We start from the raw sequence: 12,088 nt of genomic DNA on the forward strand, positions 1-12,088 counted from the left end.
TTATAATATAAATTTAAAAACTAAATTTAGAGGTGGTAAACATTGTGTGCAGTCTAAAAATAATTCTTGGTACATGCGATAAACAACAACATTTTAAATGGGTTACATTAATATAATGGATCCTTATTTATTTACACTTACACAATGTTTGAAATAAAGGTATACAGCACCACTGATTTTAGATAACTTGCTGCAGTTACTATTAACACATGCAGATATGACACTGTATGTTCTATGCGTATGTGTGAAGTCACTCTCTAATCGAATATAATTAAGTTTGAAAACTTTTCGCGCAAAAACATATGGACCTAGCAGATATTACTTTAGCAAACCTAAACAGCAAATATAATTTGTAAAGCTTGTTTGAACTAAAAATTGTCACTGAATATTGCAATCGTCGCGCCTTATTGCTGTATCAAACTCAAACATTGGTTTCTCTCTTCTCCTGCTTTCTGCACTTTCGATTTGAAGTTGTTCTCGTCGATGAAGTAACTCGAATTGCCTTTCCGATGCTCTGCAAAAATCGTCTCTTTTTCGTTCTTCCAAAACTAACTCAGCTTGTCTAATGGTGTGTTGCCGTTCTTGCTTCCGTTCCTTGGCTTCCAGTTTAGCTTGTTATTTTGTTCCTTTGCGCCTCTTGTTGTGTCTTCTCCAGCTCGATTATGTAACCACCGATGATGATTGCAAGCAAAAAAATACATACAGCAACGAAAAACAAGGACATAGCATAGTTACTAATTCCGATGTAAAAGTTTCCAAATCCAGCAAAAAATGCCTCATCTCTGATTTCCCCCATTGCGTCTATGCTTAGACTGGTAAGATTGACACAAGAATTAAGTGTTAACAATATACAGTTTTCAGTTTAGGAAGTATTTACAAAGTAGCCTTAGACATCTGAAAACACAGTAGACATCTGAAAATATCTAAAGAAAGCAAAGTCAATAATCACACACAATATAGTTACACATTATGTTGATACCTGCAAACCTAAAAGGGCTGCCCAATTGTCTAGAGGTGCATTACAGTTCACATATGAGTCTACTTTTGTCAGCTCCAAAACAGCGAGCTAAGCCGAACAGGTTAAACATGACGAAGGCTACGGATGACAGAACATGCTACTGCAATATTTCATTTTCTTTGCAACTGTTCAAACTTTGTAATTGCTGTACACTGTTTTGTTACTCGCTTTTCCTTTAGCAAACGTAACACAATTCAACATTCAGCACTAATGATAGAATAGTTTGGTTCAGTTTAGAAAAGTCAGAAAATTGCTGCTTTCCAAATTTATGGATTGCTGAGTAAACAACATGAAAGGTTTACAGGAGAAAGGGATACTTTGATGGTGATCTTTTATCGTATTTTATGACGAATGCGTGTTTGCGCTTCAAAGGGCATCGACTTTATATATAAAGCAGCGTTTGCCTATTTGACAACATGTACAACAACTTTTATTAAAATTATTAGTTGGATAATATTGCAGCAGACTAGCCTAACAGCTGTCTAACGTTGTTGAACCCTTCACACGTAAGCAACCCCAATTCAGCTAGTGCTTCTATCTTTATTCCGAAAGGTTAATGATCTAAAGAAAAGCATTTGCGATACTTAATCAAGGGCCAATCTGAAAATGTAACCAGGCGTGTACTAAAATAAACCAAACAACTTGAACGCCTTGGTTTGTTCTGGGGTTTTAGTTGAATTTTAGTTGAATAGCCCTGCAAATAACGAAAGATGACTGCTTTGAACTGATGGCTTCAGTCTTCGAACGCTTTTTAACTCTCACATCCACCAGCTTTTAGGAAAAGCAAATAAGCTTGACTAGACTGTCCGCCTACAATCAATTTCCAGACATGGCACTTCAGGCTATGACACGAAACAACGGTTTTCCATCGGGGGAATTCCCGACCAAAAGCGTTAAATTTGTGCAGTCAACCATTGCTGGCTTTACGTGGTTAAAAGGCTCTACTTGCCCCTTCAACGAGATTGCAACATTTTAAAGACCTTTTTTCTAACGTCTATATTTTCTCGCTTCCATTGATATTAATTAGCATAGATGTAAACCCAATGCTATACCAGCTGCATCCCATGTTTTTCGTAGTGATGTGTTTATGACGTCGCCGTTGCGAGTCTCATTATAGATCGTTGCCCAAACAATAAATAAAAAACTTTGCTAAACTTACCTAAAAGCTATAAGCACAGCCCATGGAATGTCAAACCAATTTATAACTATATATCAATATGTCGAAAGTAATTCAAAACTGCAATTTTGGATTTGAGATATTGATTTAAGATTTTGTACACAAAAGCAAAGGTATAATAAAATATAAGGTTTTCAAGTAGATCTTCCTTTCTTTCCAGATCCACAGATGCACTGTCAACTAAACACCTATGGACCTTTATTATTTTATTGAATTGAAAATCATACGATTTCTATGACTGATTTGGTGATCAAACGAAAAAGGCAAATAGCACACTATAATGTGCATAAGCGAACACGGTAGTAAGGTCGCTACACCATAATTTTAGGATTTTATTTCGTTTGTTTTTGTGGTTTTCCGTAAATTCTTACAAGAACATACGCAATTGTGTCTCTTGCAAAATACAGCAGCAATGCAGCGATTCCGACCCCAGCCACCACGACACCTCCCCATACCATTGTTGCCACTGTTCCTGTGATAACTATGGTCAATCCAATAGAGGCCACTGTCAGGGTAAAGCTCATGGTTCCTTGCAATCCTTCAGAAAAGTAATGTAAGATCAGTCGAAGGGAGAAATATTAATTCATAGTTGTGTTGTTGAAGTGATTGACAAGTGTTGTTGAAGTGATTATTTTTCAAGTTAAGAAATGCTAATTGTTCAACGGCTAATACTTCAAACGTAAATACACATATACATAAAAAAAATAGGTTGTTTTTTATTATCTGCCCAAATGTTCGACTAAGACTCTAAGTAATACAAAGATTGACCTAAATTGCTAGTGGTAAAACTTCTCTTCACTGTCTTTGATTTGGCAATCACCCTATTGTAGGAAGCCTTCCATCAGTCGCAACGTCGAACGTATCCGGTGACTCACTTGGTAATAAATCGGTTTTCTAGAACTAAAACGGGAAATACAGCTAAAGATAATGATAAAAACCTGAGAAGACATCTTTTTCACTTCCTCATTCTCTATCTACTTGACCAAACAAAAAGGTTAATGATGTAAAGAAAAGCATTTGCGATACTCAATGAAGTGCCAATCTAAAAATGTAGTTTTGAAATTAGGCGAAAAATATGCGAAAATACTTTGAAAACATTAAACAGAAAAATCTCTGCTGTCTGTGGAACCATGTCAATAAGCGTATGTTGAGTAATCTCTACCAATCTTGATTGGTCTCTGCTTTCCAAGCTGCCTGCCGCCATCATACTTTACGTATTGAGGAGGAAACGACTTGTTACGTAACAAACACTAACTATTGTGTCGGATGAACACATGGATTTATGTAATTTGACTATACTTTAGTTAAGCCAGTTGTTAGTTAAATCTATATTTTATTTCATTGGTGGAAAGATTTGTTGTGTGGCGCGAGGCTGTTACATCGTTGAGCACCTGGCAATTGTCAGTAAGTCTGCTGCAGTGTTTGTTGTTACGCTACAGCTTTTAAGAAGTTTTTGCGTTTGTGCATGGAGCTGTTATTTGAATACATAGTCTGTACATATGATCAGTTGAAAAAAAGTGTAATAAATCGTCTTTACAACGCATTTATCATTTAAAACCTAACAGTAAATGTACTGTTGCCAGTACTTGTACACACATTTTATCAAAATGTACTGTTGAAACAGAACGTTTATCAATTAGGCAGTGGTTTTGTAGGCAGCTTTTTCTACTGGCAGTTAGTCAATTTGCCCGCAGAACTTTTATTCCAGAGTCGAAACACGCTTTTTTACTGTAATCAATTACCATGTTGTTGTGTGTGGCAACTTGCTTGGCATTTACCCTTTCGTAATCATTTATTTAACGTTGCAAAGTCTGTAAACACTAACGAATGTAATTTGTCCAAATCGGGTTGTTTGTGTGCTTGCGATGCGTGTATACTGTGTTATACAAATGGTATGTTTAAATTTAGAATCGACTGAGCTGGCTATGAAGTCATATTTGTAGGTGAACTAGACTTTTGTTATTTTTGTTTTTATATCTGGGCTACACATGAAGCAACCATAAACATTTCCAATGTTTTGTAATTATTTTTGCAATAAACTAAAGCGAATGTATTTTTATCAGATTGATTGCTACCTGGAGTCGCTTTTAATGGATTGAAGAAACGCAACTACATGATACTACACATTTTAAGGTTGGTGTTGCTTCCTTGGAAAAAATATTTGTGTTTTACACAAATCAACGATAACAATGTGGTTGTACTACATAACGAAAAGTTAACAAATGATTGAACGCATTTTTTCTCTGATGAAATGTGCTGCTAAACTGTGTTGTTTCACGTATCGTACTGTTGTCACATCTTATAAACACTGAAATAAGTGTGTAGCTGTAAATTGTTTTTTCCTATTTGTACGCTGTATTTAAGTGCTAGAATATTTATTGGTGTTTTCAAGCTTGTAAAAGTATTTCTATTTCAGATATTTTCGCCAAATCACAAAAAGTGTCCTTCCATCAACAGCAAGTTATCGTCCACCATTTTCTTCATAGCAATAGGTTAGTGATGTACGAGGCCGCAACCAAAATGTGATGGCACAATGGCCAAAGTTTGTACTTTTTGTCTTGTGAAATGTGTAAGGTCAGTTTGCAAGAAAGTTAGTCAATTGTTTATCTGCCGCTGTGGTTGCGGATTTGTCAGGTCGTTTGCAAGACAATGGCGGTCCCATAGGTAGGGTAGAGCTACTAACACTGAGCTTGGGCTTGCCCCCGGCCTAAGAACTTCTGGTAGGTGGCGCAACAGAGCATAGGCGTTTATGGTGCTGTTACAGCAATTAGTTATGGTGTTGTTACAGCCAGAAGGTCTTAGGCCGGGGGCCAGCCCAAGCTCACTGTTAGTAGCTCTACCCATAGGTAGCCTGTTGTTTTGTGTTTATTGTACCTAATGTAATAAGTTAACACCAACGAAGAACATCAATCGTTTACAAATGAGTAGATGAAGTGCAACCCGTCAGTGAAGTTTCGTGTTAAATCAACGAAGTGCAATTAATGAAGGTGGGCTATATAAAGGTAAACAGCGGTGTCCATGGGTGTAAATGTTAAGTTGATAATGCATAAAACCATTAACATAATTATTTTTTGACGAACTAAATGAAACATTTGACTTCTTGTAAACTGTGGTTTACTTGTGTACCAAACAAATTAGATTATATTATACTAGCACCTTTTTTTATTGTTTGTCAGTTTATTAGTCGCAGTCAGTAAAGCAAACTTTAACAAAGTGAATAGCCCAGCTATCGTCTCAGACTATACGTCTTATGTAAGTTTCAGCGAACATTTTATGCTGTTCGATCTGTCGTGGATTTGTTGTGAGCTGGTCTGGTGGTACCACCAGTTTTGTTGTGTTAGTTCATCATTTGTATCTCAACACCTGTCTGCGTCAGCTCAAGATTCCAAAAATCTGGAGAAAAGCGACAGTAATCGCAATCCCGAAGCCACACAAACCTCTGGATGAAGCTAAGAGCTATCGTCCGATATCTCTGCTCTGTATCCCATTTAAGGTCTTCGAGCGCTTGATCCATGCCCGTTTAGAGCCAGTCATCGACCAACAACTCCCTCAGGAGCAGGCTGGTTTCAGACGCGGAAGATCCACTGTAGATCAAGTCACCCTACTCACCCAAGACCTCGAGGAAAGTTTCGAAGCGAAAAAGAAGGCTGGTGTCGTTTTTCTAGACCTTACAGCTGCCTACGACACAGTCTGGCACCGCGGCCTAAACTGCAAACTGCTCCGAATGTTGCCGGACAAGCACATGGTCAAAATGATCATGGAGCTTGTCCACAACCGCAGCTTCGTACTCAAGACCAGTAACGGCCAGCAAAGCAGGTTACGCCGCCTCAAGAACGGCGTGCCCCAGGGATCTGTTTTAGCTCCCCTACTGTTTAATATCTACACAAGCGATTTACCAACTACAGTATGTAAGAAGTATGCCTATGCCGATGACCTGGCTATCATGCATTCCGATAATGACTGGGGACACTTGGAAAAGACTCTCAGCCAGGACATGTCTGTCATGTCAGGCTACCTTCGGATGTGGAGGCTGAAGCTCAGTGAGACTAAAACAGTTTCAGCGGCCTTCCACCTTAATAACAAGGAGGCTAAACGCAAGTTGTCCGTCCAGTCTAATGGGAGAACTTTGGACTTTCACGACGCACCAACTTATCTCGGTGTGCAGCTAGATAGGTCACTCACCTACCGCCAACACCTTGAAACGACGCGCAAAAAACTTACCTCACGCGTTGCTCTTGTCAGGAGACTGGCTGGCACAGGTTGGGGAGCCAGCACGGATATCCTCCGCGTGTCCTCCCTTGCCCTTGTCTACGCCCCTGCCGAATATTGCGCTCCTGTGTGGGGCAGAAGCGCCCATACCCACCTTGTCGACAAGTGCCTTAACGACGCCATGCGCATTGTCACTGGTTGCCTGCGCCCCACACCAGTCGACCTCCTACCCATTTTGGCAGGCATCCAGCCGGCTGACCTCCGCCGCAAGGGAGCTACCTTGCGTCTAGGACGCCACGCTCTAATGGAACAGCATCTTCTCCATCACAAGATCAAAGAGCCGACCCACCTTCATCAACGATTAAAATCAAGGCGCCCCTTCGTGCCTGCTGCCGTTAAACTACTCGACGACAACAACGGCTCAGACGCAACCGAATGGATGACCACTCAATGGAAAATGAGATGGGGAAACACCAGCACCCCACTCCACTACTACTGCCCCGACCCATCAAACAAACCATCAGGGTTCGGCCTGCCTCGGCGGGCCTGGACCCGCCTGAACAGGCTGAGAACAGGGGTGGGCCGCTTTAGATCATCCATGTACAGGTGGGGTCTGGCAATTTCTGCGGAATGTGAGTGTGGCGTGGAGGAACAGACAGCCGACCACTTAATATCACGGTGTCCCCTATTTCGTCCACCAAGTGGAAAGAGCGGCCTGGCGACCTTGGATGACGAGACAGTCCGCTGGTTGCTCGATAACTGCCCCGATATTTGAACGACAATAACATGTCCAACAGAAAGAAGATCATTTGTATGTTGTCCAATTTCCAAGGATACTCGCGAATCGACAAAACACATGCCGACAAAGCACAAGAAATATGTTTCCATGTTGACACACTTTTTTCGATTTTTTGTTTCGATTTCGGACCCTTCGTTGAAAAACCAAACAATCAGCACAAATAGCAAATAAAATTGACTAATGGCGACTAAACATTGTAATATAAACATGCGTTTGCTAAAACCTTTAGCTATAGTTTTGGACGTTTCCAATTTCGTGATTGCAACGGTTACCGTGCGCTTTTAGTGCTTTTAAAAGAGACTTGTCATACGGATCGTCGAACAGCAAATACAAATAATTAACATTACAATATCTCCACCCGCGGTAAATACAAAGGATTTTTGTCATTATGAATGGAAATGTGTGCTCTGTATATCCTTCCAAAATATACCTGCTGAATTTTGCATCGTAACGCAGTCTGGTCAAACACAAAAACATCCGCAAAAACACGAAAACATCCCAAAAATATATGAGTTGCAATGTAACAGTTCGGCGACGAATTAAGTCCTAAAATTATGGGTGTTTGTTAAAGAAAAACTCGTGTTAAGCTTTTATTTATATATTAAGCTGCACTGCCGAGGTTCGTTGGTCACGTTTGTTATTCTTGCATCAGCACTTCAGTACAAATCTGAGTGTAAGAAATTAATGCAGTGTTTGCCCCTAACGTACAACTTATCACGTCATATGTATGCCGATGACGTTGGCGAGAATTTGGTTTCGCCAATATGCCGCCTACACGAAGCTAGAAACTCAACAAACAGTGATACTCATAGGCGCCGAGTGGGCGGTGGCGGGGTGGCATGGTGGCGCCGCCACCTTGGGTTTGTAAAGCACGGTGGCGTCCACCGTGGATATTTTGGTTTGTTTGTATCGGTATCGTACGAAACATTGTAAAATCTGTGAAAAATCAGGAACGATTTTGCTTCTTAACAAGCGTGCTGATTATTTTAAGGGATATGAAGCAAAACAACATGACAAAACATTTTTTTAAACGCTGCTAAACCAATGATAAACGTTGCACAGCAAAGTGTTCTAAGTAAATACTATTTTCAATTTCTTTTTTATGATTTTGACAAACGTTGCATTCTATGGAAAGTTTGTTGGGCTTTGAGTTTGAGCTCATGTGGTGGCACGCATTAGTGACGTCACATAAGATGACGTCATATTTCAAGTCCGCCACCCTGCATTTTTGCAAAACTCGGCGCCTATGGTGATACCTTTTGTTTGAAGGCTGTACGATATTTTGTAACAATGAGAAACAGAAACCAACGTTTAGTCAATCAGTAGTTTGCTTGGTAACATCACAGCTATGGGCTCTTATTACGTGATAGCTTGTTTGCGCTGTACGTTGAACCCATGTTTGGGGCTAATGGGAAATTTTGATGTTTGAAGCTAAATTTATTAAGTCACATAAAACTAAACATGTATGGATGCTCATTATCTTGCTACTACGTAAAACAATCAAACATATAATTTACTAAAATTTACAGTTTACATATGTTGCAACATTTATAAATACCTAAACTATTAGCGTAACCAAAACACATTTTTAAGTGGCTGAACATATTGTGCATCTATACAAATTAGTTTATAACTTTGATATGTGGTGCCTATCCTAGAAATACGCGTTTGTAGATTTGGAGTGGATATTTTACTCAAGCTCAGTTATATTTTTGATGTCCAACCACTGTCCAAGTCCGATGGTATTAAGGCATTTTATATTGTAATTGTAAGTGATACAAAGGCACTAAGGTTTGAAACAGAGAAACACTTATGTTTGACATTTGTCAATTTGAGATTTATAACTTTAATTTTAAACTGACAGGTAAAATTAATTATGTCACTTTTTGTATTATAATAAACATTCAACCAAAGAGCAACACAATGATAACATATGACACATACGTGTGAAAATTTTAATTTATAAATTTGCGAATTAAAAGCATTTGATGAAAACCAGGTGTAAGTACACGAGTATTAGTTTTGTTTGTGTCTGTTATTCACCTTCTTGTATCATTCCAGGCAATCCAGTAGCCTTTATCGTCATCATGCCAAAAGTTAATGCAATGGTATCAGCATCCATTGTAGTTCCTGAGAGTCGTTGCAACGGCGGGGACCCAAGATTTTTCCAACTTTCCAACGTGTAGTGCGATATCCTATTCGTAAAACCTACGGTGATCCAAAGCAGTACAGTTTAGAATTGAGGAACTATTACCAATTCTTATGTGCATAATAATTGAGGAATTATTACCAATTCTTGTGTACATAATAATTAAGGAATTATTACCAATTCTTGTGTGCATAATATAGTGTAAGTCTGTGTTTTTTGATAACATTTTTGTGGTAAACGTTTCTTAAAACCTAATTAGTAAAACTCCGTAGCTTGATGTATTATAAATAATTGTGCGCGGTTGACTTGTGGAATATTCTGCGCGGTTTCCTCAACACACATACGCCGACAGGCCGATTTGATGACATTCAAACGCAAAAAAGAGGTTACGTTTCTATATCCTTCCGCTTTTTATCATGAGGCTGTAAGTTTTGTTCGTTATTTTGAATCAATACGCCAAACTGTCGTTTTTATTCGGCATATTTTACTCTACAGCTTAGAATATAAGTTACAATGTGCAGCTTTTATACAATGAGGTGCTGTCGATAAAAAAAATTTTCGGAAAACCGTGGAACATAAACAGTTTTAAGCTACAAACATGTTTAAAACAAATCAGTATACTAGTTGGTAAAATATTAAAATCAAAAAATTAATGTAGAAACTATTTCTCCATAAAGGTTTGCGTTAAATTGATGCACACCATGTAAGAAAGAAAAATACTATCCACAAACCGAGCATACCAAACATATTTACTTATACAAACCAACAAATATTACCTTTTAACTTTTGACTTTGTACTTTGATAGAGTGCCTCTTCTGCAAGAGTGTTGTTTTGTATCCTTCAATATTCTTATATTGTACGTTGCTGGAGTTCTTCTGCAGCTGTGTTGTTGTATTCAATTCAGTGTTCTTTATTTTGCAGCAAAGCGAAACAAGTCTATGTCAAACATTAGCGTGTATGCCTGCCCTCTAGTCCACCGTTGAGTTACAAGTGCCTTTGTTTACCCAGCGTTTGTTTAATCACGTTTATAACAATTAGTGCAATAGTTATTTGTACCGGAAATGGTTAAGTAACGTTAAGCGAAACACGAGGACAAGTAAATAACTGATAAAACGTTATGTCTGTTGCTTACTATCTTGCAAAAACGTACAACAATGAAAATGAAAGTTTAAACTTACATAAGTTGCAAAGCACAATAATTTGTTACAACATATCCTAAAACCTAACTAAACCTGCCCACGTTTGTTCAGTCGACCGATACAAATGTGGAAATACCTTAAGTTTTGATATCTTTAGCAATGTCCAACATCTCCTGTTTTGATGGATCAGTGGTTTAAACATGCTGGCGTTTTAGGGGTTGTTCATTGGTAGAGGACTTATCCACGAGATGGCGCAAAAATATAGGCCTGGCGCGCCTGACCCATATACAGACATAAAAAAGCCTTGATCGGGATTCGTCCCCGGGAGTGTCCTGCGTTCGAACCCCGTGAAAAGATATGGAAAATGTTTGAATGATTGTTCAAACAGCCAGCAACCCTACTACCCATAAGCTTAAACCTGAACATTTTGTGTCAAATTTCAGTAATGTCAGTTTCGTTGTTATAATTACAACTTTTCTACATTTATAGGGCGCCTAACTAAGGCTATATTACATATTCATATAATTCAAGCGCATTTGCAAAATCTTCGTCAAGTCATTGCTTTACCCTTGTTTCATCTACATTATAGGTTTTACGTCAATGTCATTGTTGTGGTTCCGCTTCGTGTACTTGTACCCGCATTACACAGTCACGTGATACGTTAATTGTACCGCATTTCGTTACTATTTTGCCTGTGGTGATTCCTATTCGTCTGTGCTATGTAAGTGGCAATTATCCAAGCTATAAATGCCTGTTTCGACACTTTGAGCGAACAATGCAAAGAAACACAACATTCGTAAGTATTGCAGTTTTTGCGTATTTCCTTAACATATATTACATACCAAAGTAGTGGTACAACTAACTTTAGTAAATATTTATTGAAACTAATGCTGTTTTACTTCACCACCTAACAACAATGTGCAATGTTTTGTAAAAACTATTTTGCTATTTGTAATCAGTACTTGCGGTTGTAAAAAACTGCCGAGAAGAAATATTTAAGTTTGTTAGGTCGTTCAAACACAGATGTTTCAGCGAGAATGTAGTTTCGCTTTACCTCTCGCACTAGTATTTCCAACCCAGTTGGGTTTGAAAAAATAGCATTTACCATTAGGGTCACGATAACGGGCTAACGTCTTAGATTACCAGTTACTTTCACTTTGAGCATTTTGGCATGTTTCATATTCCGCAATGATTTATAATGAGTATTTTGTTATTTGCGATCAGTACTTGCGGCGGTAAACAACTGGGAAGAAGGGGATACTTTTTGCTTGTTAGAAGAATGTTAGACAAAGGCTACTATGTACATTATTGTCACAATGCTAGGCCAAAATATGACATGACCAGTTATATTTATTTGGCGCATAGTGTTTTCTGTCGAATTTACCCATCAACAAATCAAAAACTTAAGAGTATGTTTTTACATTTTTTATGAGATTAAAATTAACTTCTTTGAGATCGTCGGTATTTATAAGGTTGTCACGTCTAGCTAGTAACGGAGCAGTGTTCTAGGTTAAAGCTAAATAGGAAAATAAATAGACAATGCTCAAATTGCTAAATTTACTTTCAGTAATGATTTACGCAATAAGGTATTTACAA

The 12,088-nt window shown here is 38.4% G+C and overlaps 1 long non-coding RNA gene across 1 annotated transcript; it reads left to right on the forward strand.

The window, feature by feature from the left end:
- The first annotated feature begins 3,994 nt into the window (after positions 1-3,994).
- On the forward strand, positions 3,995-11,124 carry LOC145214111 (uncharacterized). Its single transcript, XR_013856972.1, has 4 exons — positions 3,995-4,138; positions 4,259-4,328; positions 4,612-4,687; positions 9,265-11,124. It is a non-coding gene; the product is annotated as an uncharacterized LOC145214111 (long non-coding RNA).
- The last annotated feature ends 964 nt before the right edge of the window (positions 11,125-12,088 follow it).

This window comes from Phallusia mammillata, chromosome 2 (assembly GCF_965637545.1).
Source record: "Phallusia mammillata chromosome 2, kaPhaMamm4.hap1.1, whole genome shotgun sequence".
In the NCBI taxonomy this organism is placed as follows: domain Eukaryota; kingdom Metazoa; phylum Chordata; class Ascidiacea; order Phlebobranchia; family Ascidiidae; genus Phallusia; species Phallusia mammillata.